General features: G+C 38.6%; 1 long non-coding RNA gene across 3 annotated transcripts in view; it reads right to left on the bottom strand.

Annotated features, from left to right (window-relative positions):
* Positions 1–18,204, bottom strand: part of LOC102133425 (uncharacterized) — a 150,568-nt gene that overhangs the window by 34,917 nt on the left and 97,447 nt on the right. Inside the window, exons 3-4 of one of the 3 annotated variants that reach the window (XR_010587297.1) lie at positions 15,732–15,914; positions 7,278–8,072 (exon numbers count right to left, since the gene is read on the bottom strand). The exons of 1 other annotated variant lie outside the window; for it this stretch is intronic. This is a non-coding gene — a long non-coding RNA (uncharacterized lncRNA). Of the gene's footprint in view, positions 1–7,277; positions 8,073–15,731; positions 15,915–18,204 lie in introns of those variants that run through there. One more of the 3 variants, XR_006698641.2, reaches the window with a different exon arrangement.

Genomic DNA, 18,204 nt, shown 5'->3' with positions numbered 1-18,204 from the left:
TAAACATTTGAGCAGGTGCAGAAAAGAAAAAAACATCGCAATTTATGAAGGGCAAAACTTAAAAAATAAAGCCAAAGCCATGCATACATCCAAAAGCAGTGTTTGTTCTTGGGCTTCCCTAGTCATAGGCCAGTAGGAACGGCTGCCATACTCAGAAGGGCTTCAACGCAGCCCACCCCCTTGTATTTTCCATCAAAGGAGCAACTGTCCCTGCAAACACACCTCATAAGTCACAGTCCTCTGAATCATCTGCCTCTCTGCCAGCTCAATCACAGAAGAAAGCAGAGAGACTAGGGCACCACATTCCTCCAGGGGGCCACTAGAGACAGGCACAGTGCTTTTGGTGGAACCACAAGCTCAGGCACCACTTAGTCGGTTGCCCTGGGTCCCAGCCCCTCCACCAGTCTCTCTGTATGGAGGCCCCACCGTGCTGCCTGAAGCCAGGCCGCCTGCCATGGATTGAACTCCCAGCTGCCCCAGCAGACCTCCTGTGCCCCACTCTCCTGCCCTCACTACCTGTAACCCCTCTGCCTTCCTTGCCCCAACTCATTATCCTCTCTTTAAATGACACAGAATAATCAATCTTAGCTGCAGCTATTATCTCAGTGTTGTATCTGACCATCCACTGTTTTTTGTGTTGGAAGTTAGAGAGTCACTTTGCATAAACCTGCAGCGTGATGGCTGTTTAGAGGAACACCAGTACCCTGGTCATCTGACCCTGCCTAACTCCTCTGGCCCCACCTGCCACCCCCATGCCCTCCCCTGCACACTGTGTGCACTCTGCTCCCTTGGCCTGGAATTCCTTCCTCCCACTTCTCCACTTTCTACCTCGGGGCAACCCTCTCTAGCAAGGTGGGGCCATGGACCCAGCCTGGGATGGATGCTCTCTCCTGTGCTCCTGCATAATATCTCTGCCTAATAATAAGTCACAAAATAAACAAATTGAGAGAACAGAATGGAAAGAGATGCCTCTGTGGGACTAATTATGGAAAACACAATGACTCTCTGCCAGTGCTAGAATAATGGTAGATAAACAAGACAGGCACCCTCAGTGAAGCAAATTAGGTCCCCCACTACACCCCTGTGGAGCTGAAGGAGAAAGTTTTCTGCAGGAGCCTGCAAGGTGCAGAGCCCATGATGCCTGGAAGCCTGACAGACCCAGGGCACAAGGAGGAACCGACTGACCCAGCAGAGTGCACAGTTTGGAGACAAAAAGCAAAGCTGGAGACTTAGGTTTTCAATTCTGTGGCAGTGGGGACAATGCAGGCTGAATCCCCAGAACCCTGGGGTCTGATGTGTCTCTGGTCTCTGTACTCAGGGTGGGATGAGGGGCTGCAGACACCTTTCTCCCTCCGAGGCTCTTGATCCTAAGCCTAAGGTCCCCAGAGTGTTGAGATGCACGAGATGCAGGTGTAAACCCACTCTTGCGTCTGACTCCTGGGGACGGGAGCTTCCAGTGGGGCCTGGGACTGCATGCCAATTCCCCGAACTCAGGGCCACGTCAGGTACATGGTGGGTATCACCAGAGGAATGGTGAATGAACAAATACATGAGCAAAAGGAAGAATAATGAATGATGCTCATCACACCCTCGGGAGAGGTGGTGCCTGCAATGCTGGACAGAGGTGCCTGGACAGGAATGCTGGCAGAGTCAGTGTTTGAAGCTGATGATGTTGAACCTCCCTGCCCAGATGCCGGCTTGGTGACCTCAGGCAAACTGAAAGAGAGTCTGGAAGAGTTTAACTAACGGATGAATATCTCCACTATGAGGTGTGGCAAGCACCACTCAGAGGGTGTCTTTCAATGCAGGGGAGGATGTGACCAGCCATTCTCTACAGCCTCTTTGGGTGAATATGTGCCAGGGCAAGGGCTGCTGTATGTGCTAAGGTAAACTCTGCACTCAATATCTACAACAATACAGCAATACAGAATATCCACACCAAGGTAACAATAGAGAATATCCACACAGCAATACAGAAAATCCACAGCAATATATAGAATATCCACAGCAATATATAGAATATCCACAGCAATACAGACTATCCACAGCAATACAATACAGAATATCCACAGCAATACAGACTATCCACAGCAATACAATACAGAATATCCACAGCAATACAATACAGAGTATCCACAGCAATACAACAATACAGAATATCCACAGCAATACAGACTATCCACAGCAATACAATACAGAATCCACAGCAATACAGACTATCCACAGCGATACAGAATCCACAGCAATACAATACAGAATATCCACAGCAATACAATACAGAATATCCACAGCAATACAGAATATCCACACCAAGGTAACAATAGACAATATCCACAGCAATACAGAAAATCCACAGCAATACAATACAGAATATCCACAGCAATACAATACAGAATATCCACAGCAATACAGAATATCCACAGCAATACAATACAGAATATCCACAGCAATACAGAATATCCACCAGAATACAACAATACAGACTATCCACCGCAATACAACAATACAGAATATCCACAGCAATACAGGAACAAACCTAACTCCACTCATCCCCATCTGAGTCTTCATCTTATTACCATGACAACTTACTCCATAATTTTGTTGCCAAACACATGATTAAAAAAGAACAGGACAAGGACTTTACCTAGTAAAATTGAAAATAAATCCTCAAAAGTACAAAGTAAATAGTAATCTAGTATCCAAAAGAATTAAAATTGTAACTTAAAAAGTTAATTTAGTGGTGAATAGATTTTTAAATTCCTAATATTGTTAAAGCCTTTACAAATTAATATTGAAGATACAAGTTCTCAAAAAATACAAAATCAAAAGTTAACAGAAAACAATATTAGCTTGCTCAAATGATATTTTCTGGGCTTTGGAATATATCCATGCTTTATTTTACTTACAAAGGATTTTTTGAAGTCTTGCTCTTTGTAAAACAATAGAACCATCCAGAACTGAAGAATAGAAATTGCTCCTTCACTCTCTCCACATCACACAGCTAGTGATTTGCTTTCTCTTCCCCCAGAGCAACCACTCTTAACAGCAAGCATATTTCCATATGAATAGTCTATATATATAGAAAAAAGATGTCATATATATCTTATTTTATAAAAATAAAATCACTTTACAGTCATAGTAATGCATAAGAGTGCATTCAGCTATATCTCATTCCTTTTAATGTCTGTGTGGTACAACATAGTGTAGATATACTTAAATTTTTAACCATTCTCTTATTGACCAATATGCACGTTGTTTTCAATGTACCATTAATACAAAGAAGGTTGCAAAAAATGTTTTGCACATATGCCTTTAGGGCACATGGCGTGATGGATAACAAAAGTAAAAGTGCTGTTCACATGATATGCACACTCGATATTTGAAAGGCATTACTGCATTGTTCTTTAAATAGTCTATGAAATGCTATTCACAAATGAAAGTCCCCATTTCTTCACTGCTTTGTCTTCATATTTATCAGTTTATTTTTTACCAAGGTGATTGATATCTATATATGTATGTATATATAATATATACATACTACATATATTATTGATTTTTATAATTTGCATCCCTGATTACTGTGAGATAAGGCATTGTTTTATAAATATATTAACATTTTGTTGATGTGCTTGTTTTTACTCTGCACACTTTTCTATATGGTCATTTATCTACTTTGTTGAATGTAAGGGGTTACTCATTCATTATGGACCTTCAACTTCCCCCGTCATATGTGCTGTGGGTATCCATTATATCAAACCCATTCTTGTAGTTATATCTTTGTGGGTTTTTTCAAATTATATCTTTGAATTCTAAAAGTTGAGTGTTATACATTCAAATTGGATTATCAATTTCTCCTAGTATGCCATGCCATGTACTTTTTGTTTCTAGTATTCAGAAACTCTATTGGTAGCGATAGAATGAATTATCTGTGTTCTTCGTGGACTGTAATTTTCACCTCCATTTGTCCCATTTAATATTTTTCAACTGGAGTTTTGATTTTATAACTGCCAGGTTATCTTTTTATTAACCTATTCCTGATAGATTTTTTTTTTTTACCATGCATTTACTTTTTATAAAGGAGAGTTATTGAAAGTATAGTCTCTGGAGTCAAACTCATGGGTCAGTAATTGTGCTTAGCTCATAATGTCATTTTGAGGATTAAATGAGGTGATCCATATAAAAAGATTAGTCAAGTGCTTCTAACATACTCAGCATATATTGTGTCATTGTATTTTTGGTATGTGTCCTTGTAAATGGCTTTTAGCTGTGTTTTTATTTTGTCCAAAACTGGCAATTAACCTATCCCATTCAAATTCATTGTAAAAAAAATAACATTTAGCCTTTTCTAGTCTTCCATTTGACTCACATTTAGGGAAAAAACATTTAAACACACTTTTTAATTAACATCAGTAATTAAACTGTGTGTGAAGCCTCTCTAACTTGAACAAGACAAATCCATCACATGTTCATATTCATTAATTTCTTATTTCTCATATATTTTAAAAAATCAAAACCACAATGAGATACCATCTCACACCAGTTAGAATGGCGATCATTAAAAAGTCAGGAAACAACAGGTGCTGGAGAGGATGTGGAGAAATAGGAACACTTTTACACTGTTGGTGGGATTGTAAACTAGTTCAACCATTATGGAAAACAGTATGGCAATTCCTCAAGGATCTAGAACTAGATGTACCATATGACCCAGCCATCCCATTCCTGGGTATATACCCAAAGGATTATAAATTATGCTGCTATAAAGACACATGCACACGTATGTTTATTGCAGCACTATTCACAATAGCAAAGACTTGGAATCAACCCAAATGTCCATCAGTGACAGATTGGATTAAGAAAATGTGGCACATATACACCATGGAATACTATGCAGCCATCAAAAAGGACGAGTTTGCGTCCTTTGTAGGGACATGGATGCAGCTGGAAACCATCATTCTTAGCAAACTATCACAAGAACAGAAAACCAAACACCGCATGTTCTCACTCATAGGTCGGAACTGAACAATAAGATCACTTGGACTCAGGAAGGGGAACATCACACACAGGGGCCTATCATGGGGAGGGGGGAGGGGGGAGGGATTGCATTGGGAGTTATACCTGATGTAAACGATGAGTTGATGGGTGCAGCACACCAACATGGCACAAGTATACATATGTAACAAACCTGCACGTTATGCACATGTACCCTACAACTTAAAGTATAATAATAATAAATAAATTTAAAAAAAAAAGTTTTTAAAAAAGATTTTAGAATGTTTTCTAAATAAAAGAAAAATTAAAAAAAAAATCACTTAGAGCATTTCCCTGTGATTTCTTCTAGTAATAAATGTCTATTAATGGATGAATGGATAAAGAAAAGGTGGTATATATACACAGTAAAATGTTATTTATCCCTGAAATAAGAATGAGACCCTGTCATTCACAGCAACATGAATGAAACTGGGGGAGAGTATGTTAAGTGAAATAAGCCAGGCACAGAAAGACACATACTGCATGATCTCTCTATTTATGGAAACTAAAACATATCATCTCATACAAGTAGAGAGTAGAAAAATAGTTTCCAGAGGCTGGGGAGTAGGGGGTGGGGAAGGTAGGGAGAGATTGGTCAATGGGTACAAAGTTACAGTTACATAGGAAGAATTAAGCTCTGGTATTCTATTACACAGTAGTAGGGTGACTGGTTAACAATAATTTATCACATATATCAAAATATCTAGAAGAGAGGATTTTGAATGCTCCCAATGCAAAGAAATGATAAATGTATGAGGTAATGGATATCTCAATTACCCTGATTTGATCACTGTACATTGTATGCATATAATGCTTTGAAATATCACATGGACACCAAAAATATGTAAAATTATGTGTCAAATTTAAAATCACCTAGAATTTTAATTATAAATTATTTTCACAGTATACTTCTGCATTCTTGGGAATTGTTTCTTATCAACTGGGGTTTACATTGTTTACATTGTGGCTACATTATCCACAGTTTTGTAAATTGTGAAGGTGTAAATACTTTTTGAAATTTACCACCCATTTTGAATACTGTGTTCAATTCTAAATTCTGTTATTTTCCTCTCTGTGCTATTATTGGCCTTAGTTTGCTGTTCTTTTTCTAACTTTTTAAGGTTAAAACTCGAATTATTATTCTGAAACCTTTCCTTTCTAATATAAGCATTTAAAGTGATAGTACTCTTCTAAGACTTGTTTAACTGCATTTCACAAATTTATATGTTTGTCTATACTGGGGGTGGCAATTTTTTCTGTCAAGAACCGAATATTAAATATTCTAGGTTTTTTAGGCCAGGAGTCAACATTTTTAAAATTCTATAATTACTAACAAGAGAAAAAAATTTCACGAACATTTATTGATCTAAAATAATATAAGAATCATTCAGCTAATTATTTTGTAGGTTCACTGATGAAAAGAATGAAATTCTGATTTGGGGAATAATCTTTCTCTTTGGGGGATTCTAAGTGACATGTCATTATAAATGAAAATAAGAGCTTGACATTAGTTTGTTGTGTTGTGAGAAGGTGAGAGAAGCTGATTTGAAATTGTAAGGATTGTGGCTAGGATTCAGGATGGGAAATGGAGAGAAGGAAGTAAGTGCACAGACACCATACAGTCCAGATGCTTCTCCCATGCAGTCACTCATTCATTCAACAAACGTCTATTGAGAGCCAACCATGTTCCCAGCACTCTTCTAGGAACCTAGGATATGCCAGTGAAAAACAGCAAAGATACCTGCCCTCATGGGACTCACATTTTGCAAGATGATGGAAGGAAATGTATGGGTCAAGGTACAATAGTCACTCGGTTTCATGCTTTTGCATACGGCTAGGGAGCTATCCCAGCACCATTCGTTGAATAGGGAGCCCTTTCCTCATTGCTTATTTCTGTCGACTTTGTCAAATATCAGATGGCTCATTTCTGGGTTTTCTATCCTGTTCCATTGGTCTATGTGTTTATTTTTGTACCGGTATCATACGGTTTGGGTTACTTATAATATAGTTTGAAGTAAAGTAACATGAGGCCTCCAGCTTTGTTATTGGTGCTTTCAATTGCTTTCTCTATTCAGGCTCTTTTTCAGTTCCATGTGAATTTTATAATTTTTTTTCTAATTCTGTAAAAAATGATGTTGGTAGTTTGGTAGGAATAGTGTTGAATCTGTAGATTGCTTTGGGCAGTATGGCCATTTTAACGATATTGATTCTTCCTGTTCATGAGTATCAAGGTTTTTCCATTTGTTTGTGTCATCTCTGATTTCTTTGAGCAGTGGTTTGTAGTTCTTGTAGAGTTCTTTTACCTCCTTGGTTAGCTATATTCCTAGGTATTTTATTTTCTTCGTGGCTGTTGTAAATGGGATTGTGTTCTTGTTTTGGCTCTCAACTTGAATATTATTGGTGTATAGAAATGCTACTGATTTTTGTACATCGATTTTATATTCTGAGACTTTACTAAAGTTGTTTACCAGTTCCAAGAGAAGCCTTTTGGCAGAGTCTTTAGGGTTTTCTAGGTACAGAATCATATTGTCAGTGAAGGGAAATAGTGTATATTATATTGAATTAAACTAGATCACTTGTAATAGTCTCAGATTTAGAAATACAGAAAAATTTTTGTAAATAAGTGAAAGTTAGAAATATGCATATAAATTGTAGCTACAATTACTGTAGGAGATAACTAAAATAATTCATAGCAATTCATCCTTAAGCATATTTTACATGAACTTAGACAGACATTTTGGGAAAACTTATCATGGGATCTTTGAGGTATTTTTATAAAATTAAAAAGTAATTTATGCATTATCTTAATTTGTTGTTAGAGTATAAATGGCTATAGAAGATAAATATAATGGTTTCGACTGAGTCTTTGAGTTGCCTCTTTATTTAGAAAACAAAATTCAAACTTTCAAAATTTGTTTGTTTTCATTAACCAACAATCAAAATAACTTATTGCCACGTTAAAATAATAAGAAATAGGAAATTAAATTAATATGATACTTTACCTGATACTGAGATTGAGATTAAAGGACAATAATTTATTCACCCTATGAAGAAAGTGAATATAGAAAGATCAATGTGAAAATCCCTGCAATTCTTAAATTAATATCACAAATATTATAAAATAAGATATAAGGTGGGATTATCATTCTACTACATACAGTATTCTTTGGGAAATACTCCACAAAAATTAATTCACAATTCTAAACTGAACAAACATACTGGCTTTCATAAATTTATAAGTATTTTTTATCATAAGGCTTTTTCCACATTCAGCCATATTTTTATTTTGTTGAATGCAATGTTCTTCATAACAATTATGTAAAAGAAGTATATCATAAAATAGAAACAGTTATAATAACAGCATAACTACTTTCGTTCTGGCTGGGTATGGTGGTTCACGCCTATAATCCCAGCATTTTGGGAGGCCAAGGCGGGCAGATCACAAAGTCAGAAAATCGAGACCATTCTGGCCAACATGGTGAAACCCCATTTCTACCAAAAAACACACAAATTAGCCGGGCATGGTGGTGCACACCCTGTCATCCCAGCTACTCGGGAGGCTGAGGCAGGAGAAGTGCTTGAACCTGGGAGGTGGAGGTTGCAGTGAGCCGAGATCGCACCACTGCACTCCAGCCTGGCGACAGAGCAAGACTCCATCTCAAAAAAAAACCAAAACAACAACAGTAACAAAAACTAGCCTTCTACAGGAAACCATATATTATTACACAAAATGATCTGTTTAGGCTCATGATAGGAATGTCTTCAGAGATTATCGTTTGAAACAGAGCAAGTAATCTGCAATATTCCGCACCAAGTAAGATACATGCACACCCCAAAAATAAATCACCTGGGGCTTACTGGAAAGATCATTTTGGCTTTAAACAATTTCCTTTCTATTTAGCAACATTTAAAATTAAACCCAATGTAATTATAGTTAAAATGCACTTTTACTTAAAAGTTAATATTATTTTTGAAATTTTTCATTCTTTTTAATTGCGTAGTATTATGCTTTCTTTAAAACACTGATATGGTTTGACTCTGTGTCCCCATCTGAATCTCATATTTAATTGTAATCCTGAATTGTGGCTGTTGTAAATGGGATTGTGTTCTTGTTTTGGCTCTCAACTTGAATGTCATTGGCATATAGAAATGCTACTAATTTTTGTTATCCCCATGTGTTGATGGCAGGACCTGGTGGGAGGTGATTGGATCATGGGAGCAGTTTCCCCCATGCTGTTCTTGTAATAGTGAGTGAGTTTTCATAAGGGGTTTTATAAGGGGATCCTCCCTCTTCCCTCGTAAGCGGTCTCTCACCTGCCGCCATATAAGAAGTCTTTGCTTCTCTCTCACTTTCCCCCATGATAGTAAGTTTCCTGGGACCTTCCCAGCCATATGGAATGGTGAGTCCATTAAACCTCTTTCCTTTATCAACTACCCAGTCTTGGGAAGTTCTTTATAGCAGTGTAAAAATGGACTAATACAAACATAAAACAAAATAAAATTTTTTGAAAGATAAAAACATATGCTGTCAATTCAGTTTCTTACACAGAATTGATAGGATGGCTGAAGCCTGGAAACCTTTCTCAGACTTCTGAAACTTCCTCAGGTAACAGCCCTTCTTGTAACTGTTCATCTGGTCCATAATCAGCAAATTTCTTTTTTGGGTTCCTAAGATGAGCCTGTGCCAGATACTGGGTCAACAAGACATAGCAAGACCTGTAGTGTCCATAGATCTTCACAAAACTCTAGGTGAATTACAGGATATCATCCAAATTAAGAAAATAAATACGGCCCCATGTGATGTAAAGCCTGCATGCTGGGCTGGGTGGAAGAATGAGGGGAAAGATGTTTGGAGGAGCCACAACCTCTTTCCAGTGTCTATTCTGGGCGAGGCCTTCAGCAGAAATGAAAGCAGGAGGTAGAAAGTTTACAATAGAAGATTTGGAATTAAAAGAGATTTTAGACTTTGTGATCTTTTGAGCCTTTGTAGGCTCATTTTCTCAACATTTTATACATATTAATCTTTGAATATTCATAAATGTTAATAAATATTTGTGCCATATTTATTACAGCTTTAATAAATATTGTTTTTCTGCTTGGTTCTTCCTTTCTTTTTTTTTTTCTTTTTCCTTTTGAACTCACCTCCTCTCACCTCCATTCACAGTCTGTCATCTCCAGTTTTGGATAAATTAATGAGGTGTGGCCAGTCAATCTTCTACTTTCTGTGTCCATTTACAGAGAGCTGAATCATAGCCAGACCTCCCAGGAAACCCATACCAAGCGCTGGCCTAATTCCCTGTGGAACCTAAGGGAACCAAAGCCTTGAACCCAATCTTACCCCGAAGTCAACCCCTACGTGACACCAGAACAACTTCATGACGTAGGAGTAGTACATACTCAATTAAAAGAAAAGGCAGCCCAAAAGAATACTGTGTCACTTCCAGTGCCAACACAGTCAACTATCACGGTAGCCTGTGGCCATTCAGGGAATATCACCATTCTAATGAAAAGACTTTCTGGTTAACTGAAAATCAGGCTTCATGGGGGAATGCAGGTCCAGCAAGACTGAAGCTATTAACCCTCAAATTATAAGGTTAAAATTAATAAATGTTTTCACTGGTCAGTGCTGTTTAATTTTTGCCAAAGGACAATGAGTAGGGGAGGCATCAGGAGCTACAACTTCAATTTCAATGGCGAGAATAACATTGAAATTAGGAGAGGGTGGTTTTCAAGGAGTTCTGTTCTCATAACTTACCTCTTCATGAAGAGACTCAGGGGCTGAACCAGGAAAAAGCATTCACATGTGATCCACATGGCCCCCTGGGACTCTGGCAGATGTGGAGCAAGTCATTTTACTAATAGCTGAGAACAAGTCCAGAGCCTCAGGAAGAAGTGACAAAAGTGACAAAACCCTCATACCCTGAGATGTAAATCTGGCTACTTTCCCTTTTTTTGAGTCAGAGTCTCTGTCGCCCAGGCTGGAGTGCAGAGATTGGATCTCTGCTCACTGCAAGCTCTGCCTCCCAGTTCACGCCATTCTCCTGCCTCAGCCTCCCAAGTAGCTGGGACTATAGGCGCCCACCACTGAGCCCGGCTAATTTTTTGTATTTTCAGTAGAGACGGGGTTTCACCGTGTTAGCCAGGAAATACTTACTCTTATATTGGTTACATGTTGAAATGATAATGTCTTGGATATATTGAGCTAAATAAAATATATTATTAAAATTAATAGAGCCTATATCCTTTTAATTCTTTTAATGTGACAACCAAATACTTAAAGTGTGGCTCACATTATATTTTATTGATTCACATATATCTAAACTAACATCCTCATTTCACAGAATAGGAAACAAGGAAAGAAACAATGTTTTGGGTCCGAACTTAGCAGTGTTCCAACTGAAATCGACAATGTCCAGTGCCCAGTTGCTGCACTTCCTCCTACAATCATGACCCATGACATCACTGTACGAATAACTTTCTCCAGAATCCAAGTGGAGAAATTATGTGAAAACTGACCAGAAAAGGTCAGCAGAATAGACCAGACTTATTGTGTGTTTTCTTACTCGATATTCTTAGTACCTTTTCTCTCCTAAAACTCTTTTTTTTTTAATTTCTAGTTTTCTATATACATTGTAAAGCAAAAAGAAATAGTCATTATCCACTATGCCACATTTTCAAAAGACACTGAATTTTCTATAAATGTCTTCTGATCTCAGCTTTAATAAAAAGAGACTCTTTCACCCTCTTATTGTCAGAGTTGCTACTCTCTGCTGCACATCAACTTGCAACAAGTCTATAAATGAATAGCACAAAAATGAGGTTCCTGGTATTGTCTGTTAGGTGCAACAGTCCCTGAACTCTTCAGAAAATAAAGAAATTTAAAAATCCCCCTCTAACACCAGAACGCACACAAAGACAATATCCCTTCAGGAAAGTATTTTTGATTGAATGGCCTTGTTCTTAGCCTAGTTACACACCAAAAATAGTCGGTCTAAACAGCATGTGGGATGAGAGAAGTACCACAAATGACCCTCAACGATCCAGAAAGACCTGAGCTCTTTACGTCAGAGGCTTCTCTGCTTCTAAGGAGATAACACGGACACCTAGAGATAGAGGGTGGGAATCACTTGGACTTCTGAAAATATGCCTGTGATGAATCAAAGGCCAAGGACCTTTGGAGAAACTGACCTTGCTTCAATTCTTGTATGAACAACTAATTGTTCACGTTCTTGTCTTGCCTGGATTCTCTTTCTAGTGTCCTTAATGGAGTGGTTATTTCATGTCAGTTGGAAAACAAAAACAAAAACTCCTGGTCACATAAGATAGTTCATTCTGTTTTCACAAAAGCTCCAAAAATTAGAAAGTTTTTTTTAAATTAGAAAGTTCTGCAAATTTATTACTCCATTCCAGATGTAAAATCCTGTTAATTCTCTCAAAATCATATTTAACTTCAATTGTTTCATGATACTATATAGCATTAAGTTTTCCACTCGATTTTAAGTTCTGCTTATATTAACCAATTGGCAGATTAATTGAGCATTTACTGTAGAGATTTCACAGTAAATATAGAAGAAGCCTACACAATGGGATTAAATACAAATTCTGTGTACAAATAAAAAAACTCTTAACTAGAAAAAAGTGAATTTATACTATTCATTCTCATGTGTGTGCATATACACATATCCACACGTTTGAATGAGTAGCTTACTTTATAGGCTATATATTCTAAAGAGTGATATATTGAATGCTAAAACCCTCTTCTCAAACATCATCAATTGATTTCAAAGGAGGGACAGCCCTAGATAAGATCTCTTTAGACACCTCTGTATCAACACATGAGTGTCTTCCTGTTCTGTGTTGCTCTTTACTGCTTCCAAATCAAGCCCCTCCCTCCATCCTGGGCCTCCTTAACTTTGAATATCAGATATCAGAATACACTGCATGATACCCATTCTGTTATTGCCTTCTACCAACCCCCGGGTGCTAGCCCTTTACTATTTGACAATTAACTCTTGGCTCAAAACAACTCATAATTTCTCTCCCCAACACCACCCCTGCCATCACTCTTCAATATCTAGAAAGATGAACTTTTCCATATAAACTGATATTTCAGTCAATTCTTTGTTCTCTTCTCCAACCATCTTCTGCTCCACACTAACTCAACACTCACTTGGATGGTCAAAATCTTGATCTTTTTACCAACTGCTGCAATACCTTCCTAATCACAACTTTGGGAAGGCTATCTCTAACATCTACCCTCCCAGATTTCTACCATATTCCCTCTCTAGCCCCACTCCAGAAATCCTTTTCCTTACAAGGACCTCAAGTCTAGTTCTCCTCCCATCTCTTCACTGTCTAACAACCGCTGTCTCATGCCCTCTGATCCTCTGTTATTCATCTTAAAATCTGGGATTTTTCACTTTAATCAAGGTTTTCATCCACCTTCCAGGTCTCTCTATACATGCTTCCTCAAAAGAAAAACAGCAACCACAACAGGAACTGAAAAACACAACTCTGCACCAGTGTGGCTGAATGTGGCTGGGCAAAAACAAACAAAACAAGCTGACTGTTCTCATTTTGAAGTCATAACTTCTAATATCCAGTGACTTGTCATGCTGCCTGGTAATCCTTGTACATTTCTTTCTTCCATTTGCCTACTTACACCCTTCTCTCTTTTCTTGAATCGCTCTTCCTCCCTGTATCCTGGCTCTCAGTGGAAGACCTACTTTCCTTTCACTGAGAAAAGAAAAGCAATCTGAAGAGGTCTTCCACAAAGCTTCATCTTCCCACCCATGTGCAACTGCGCCCCATATGCTGGCTTCTCTGCCTTCTCTCCTGGAACCACAGATGGACTGTCCCAAGGCAAATCCTCTTGCAAGTAAGCTGCAGCCCATTTCCTCTTTCCTAACCATGGACATTGTTCCAGCACTTCCCTCCTTTCTCTCCTGCTTCATCAGTGTTCCTCTATATATGGATAACCTCCATTAGAATATCAACAATCTCTGATTTCATGCATATTTAAAAATATATAACTGTCTCCTGGCTCCACATTCCTCCCTAGGTACCAGATCATTCCTCTGCCTCCAACCTTCCTGATCCCACCAAAGTCAAGTTTTTGATGCCACCTGTTCTTCATCAAACCTGCTCTTTCCAAGATCACCATTGGGCTCCCTGTTGCTAAATTCAGTAGTATAACATGAAACTTACTTTTATTTAATTATACTTTATTTAATTATTATTCATTCTTTCCCCAAAATGCATTTTCCCTTGTCTTCCAGGATACCCATCAACCTGCATTTCTTTTGTTATATCTTAATGGAAAAACTCTTCATTTCCAGTTCCTTCTCATCTCAGCCTCTAATTCTTCAAATCCCTGAGGGCTGCCCTGGAGCCTCTTACTTTTCTTTCTACACTCACACATTGGGGATCTCATTCGCACCCAAGCCTTTAACTACTATCTACAATCTGATGACCAAGAAATGTATCTCAAGCCTGGGTCTCTCCATGGAACACCCAATTGTAAATCTCACTATCTTCTGAGTATCTGTACTGATAGGTATAACAGGCATCTGAAAAACATAACATGTTCAAAGCAGAAACCCTGATCCCCCTAACATACACACACACACACACACACACACACACACAAATAATTACTCCAGAATTCTCTCCTATTTCAGTAAAAGACAAGCCTATTTTTAATCAGTTGAACCAAAAACCCTGGAGTAATCCTTGTCTGCTCTCTCTAACACTTACTTGCAACCCTTCAGCAAATGCTTTTGGTCCTAGATGGTGAATAAATCCAACAACTCCACCCCCAGCACCTTCTCCAAGCCCCTACTCTTGCTTTCTTGTGGATCATGGCAGTAGTATAGGAACTGGTCTTCTGCTACATTTGTTCCTTGAGTGCTGCTCTTGACACAGCAGCTGACGTCATCCTCCTTACGAGTAAGTCAGATCATCACACACTTCTTCCCAATACCTTCCAAGTCTTCACATCTTGCTTAAAGTAAAAAACAAAGTCACCGTAATGGCCTTCATGGCTTTCTGTTCCTTACAGCTGTTAGGTACCATCCTCCTGCCCTGGGCTTGCGTTTCCCCAGGCGCACTAACCTCCTTGCTCTTGTTGGAAACAGCAAGCACTCTCCTCCCTTACAGGTTTCATACTTGCCCTGTCTACTGCCAGGACACAACTATGTCTGTATGATTTGATGCATGAAGGTGCTCAGTGGCCACTCTTTGAGTGAGGTCTTCTCCACACAATATGAAAGAGTGACTCCTGCTTTTATCATACTCTGTCACGCTTATGTCACGTTCTTTCTATTACATTTACCAGGAAATATGTAATATATGTGATTATGTATTTTTATATATTATATATGCATTATATATGTATAATATATACATATAATGTATCATATATGGTACATATGTCAAATATATAGGTTACATATATAACATGATACATATAGATAATATTATTTTTTATGTTTAGTATCTTCTAATTAGAATTTTTTTTTTCTCCACTAAAATTTATTCCCCACAATAGATTTCAGTCAGTTTGGTTTATTGCTAAATCCCCAGCACTCAATAGTTTCTGGCATGTGTAAAGCACTTAGTAAATATTTGCTTAATTAATCAGTCAATCCAAACCAAATTCTTATCCAGTTTATGCTTAAACCTAGTGAACAGATAATAACTACCTTTTTAGATAATGTATTCCATCCCTAGAGAATTCTGCTGGGAACTTGCCGCATGAAATCCAGCATGTTGACTTCTGATCAGCGTTCATATGTCTGTCTAATACAGTCACTCTGAACAAGTCTAACGTCTCTTCCTCCAGATTTTTCATAACAACTATCTTCATTAAGGTTGTGCAAGGAATTCTGAAGAGAAGACACGCAAAAACAAGCAAATTTTTAAGCAACGTAATGCATATGATATGACATAGCTCCTGCGGTTATATTGAGAACCCTCTTCTTGCTCTATAGCCATTGTCTGGGGTTGATCAGGAGGTGACACTAATGTTCTCAAAATTCTTTTTAAGTTAGCTTATAGTCAATTCTCTTGGCTCACTGGAGGTTTCTGCTGAATATTGTCTGAAACAGTCTTTCTGGCCAATTAAAATGCAACAGTGGTAAATGTGAAGCCTGTGTCTGAAAATGGAGCTTCCATAAAATATGTCAGTGACAGTGGTATTAAAAGAAAAGGCAATAGTAACAAATAATTGCAAAGAATTTTCAAAGTTTGGGACTCCAATAAAAATTTACAAAGCCATGTAAAGCCATGGGGTAGTAATTAAAAGTCTAGTTTCAGGAGCTAGTTCTCAGTATTTAAATTCTGACTGTGTCCCTCAATGAGCTTGTTAGATTTCAGAATTATTATTTAACAGTGAGTTATGTATGCTTACCATTTTATCGATTTTTGAATGAGGGTCCATAGCAGTTACTCTATACTTTCTCTACCATCGTATGTCAGGTGAGTGGTGGGGGAGGGAAGAGAGGATAAAGTCTCAAGGTCTGCAGACGGAGAAGTGCTATACTCAAGGACTTTACCCAGGGGACACCTGGAGAGCCTCATCCACACCTGAACTGGAGGCAGATGATGAGATTTAGGATTTTAAGCTGATACTATAAAGGGTTGAGACTTTGGGGAACTTCGAGGGTGATGAGTGTATTTTGCAGATAGAGGAACAACATTCCTGGGGGGGGCGGGGAGGCAAAAGGTGTGATGTGACAACCAGCTCCCAGATGGCCTCCAATAATTGCTACTTCCTAGGATTTATGTCCTGTGTATTTCCCTCACACATAGAATCAGGGCTACCCTGTGTGGAGAATTCTGTGAACAGGAAAGTACATAACTTTTGAGGCTACATCATAAAAGGCACTATAGCTTCTGCCTTGGGCTTTTTAATTGCTTAGTCTAGAAGCAATTAACATCCATGATATGAGGCCACTCAAATAGTTCTGTGGCAGGTCCTCAGTGGAGAGGAACTAAGGCTGCCTGTTAGCCATGTGAGGTGCTTCCAAGAAAGCAAATTCTCCAGCTTGGCAAAGCCTCCCATGACTATGACCTGGTTAAATGTTATACTACAATGATACAATAGCATTGCCCTATAGCAAGTAGGTACAGAATAACTGTCTGATGGTGGAGAGTTATTGAAATTTAAAAAAACCAGCTCAACACACATCTATTCAGCACCTATTTGTGGCAGGTGATATTATAGAATAGGACGTGTTCCTTGCTTTCAAGAGTCCATTGGCAGTGTCTGGGAGACAGACCTAGTCACAGGAGGTCATTAAATGTGCTTAAACAGAGGTTTTTAGAGAATATTATGGAGTAGATGTCTACGTCTAGTAGTTAGAAGGGCTCCCTGGGTAGGTTATGTTCACTTTAGGCCTTGAGGAACTAGCATGATGGTCTTCTGCATACGGACTAACCTAGGTTTTTGTCTACACAGCCTGGGAATAGGAGACTGACTTTACCCAAAAAAGCTGGCACTTTAAGGCTTTGCAAGAAGATAGTGTTTGTGCTTAAGCAGGACATAGAAAAGGGGATAAAGAGTTTCTAGAAAGGAGGAACAGCAGAGAGCAAGCTCAGAGGCTGGAACATGCTCAGCATTTTGAGGAAAAGACCCTCCTGTGGATGGAGCATGAGGAATCAGAGTTGGAGAAGAGAATGGAGGGAGTCAATTGAGGTCAGGGTGAGTCCTGCAGCAATGGGGCCTGAAGCCACGTTTACAAAATGTGCGCATTTTCTGTATTTCTGAGGCATCACCTGAATATTTTTAAGTGGATATTTCAAGGTGAGATATGAGTTTAGAAAACATCAGTTTGACCTTGAGTGGAAGATACAATCAAGGAAAATGAGATTAAGGGGGTGATATGGTTTGGCTGTGTCCCCACCCAAATTTCATCTTGAATTGCAGCTCCCATAATTCCTATGTGTGGTGGGAAGAACCCAGTGGGAGGTAATTGAATCATGGGAGCCGGTCTTTCCCATGCTGTTCTCGTGACAGTGAATAAGTCTCATGAAATCTGATAGTTTTATAAAGGGCAGTTCCCCTGCAGACACTCTCTTGCCTGCTGCCATGTAAGATGTGCTTTTTGCTTCTCCTTCACCTTTTGCCATGATTGTGAGGCCTCCCCAGCCATGTGGAACTGTGAGTCCATTCAA

The sequence above is a fragment of the Macaca fascicularis genome, chromosome 6 (genome assembly GCF_037993035.2).
Source record: "Macaca fascicularis isolate 582-1 chromosome 6, T2T-MFA8v1.1".
NCBI classification, from domain to species: Eukaryota; Metazoa; Chordata; class Mammalia; order Primates; family Cercopithecidae; genus Macaca; species Macaca fascicularis.
This window is presented reverse-complemented; position numbering and strand designations above follow the sequence as displayed.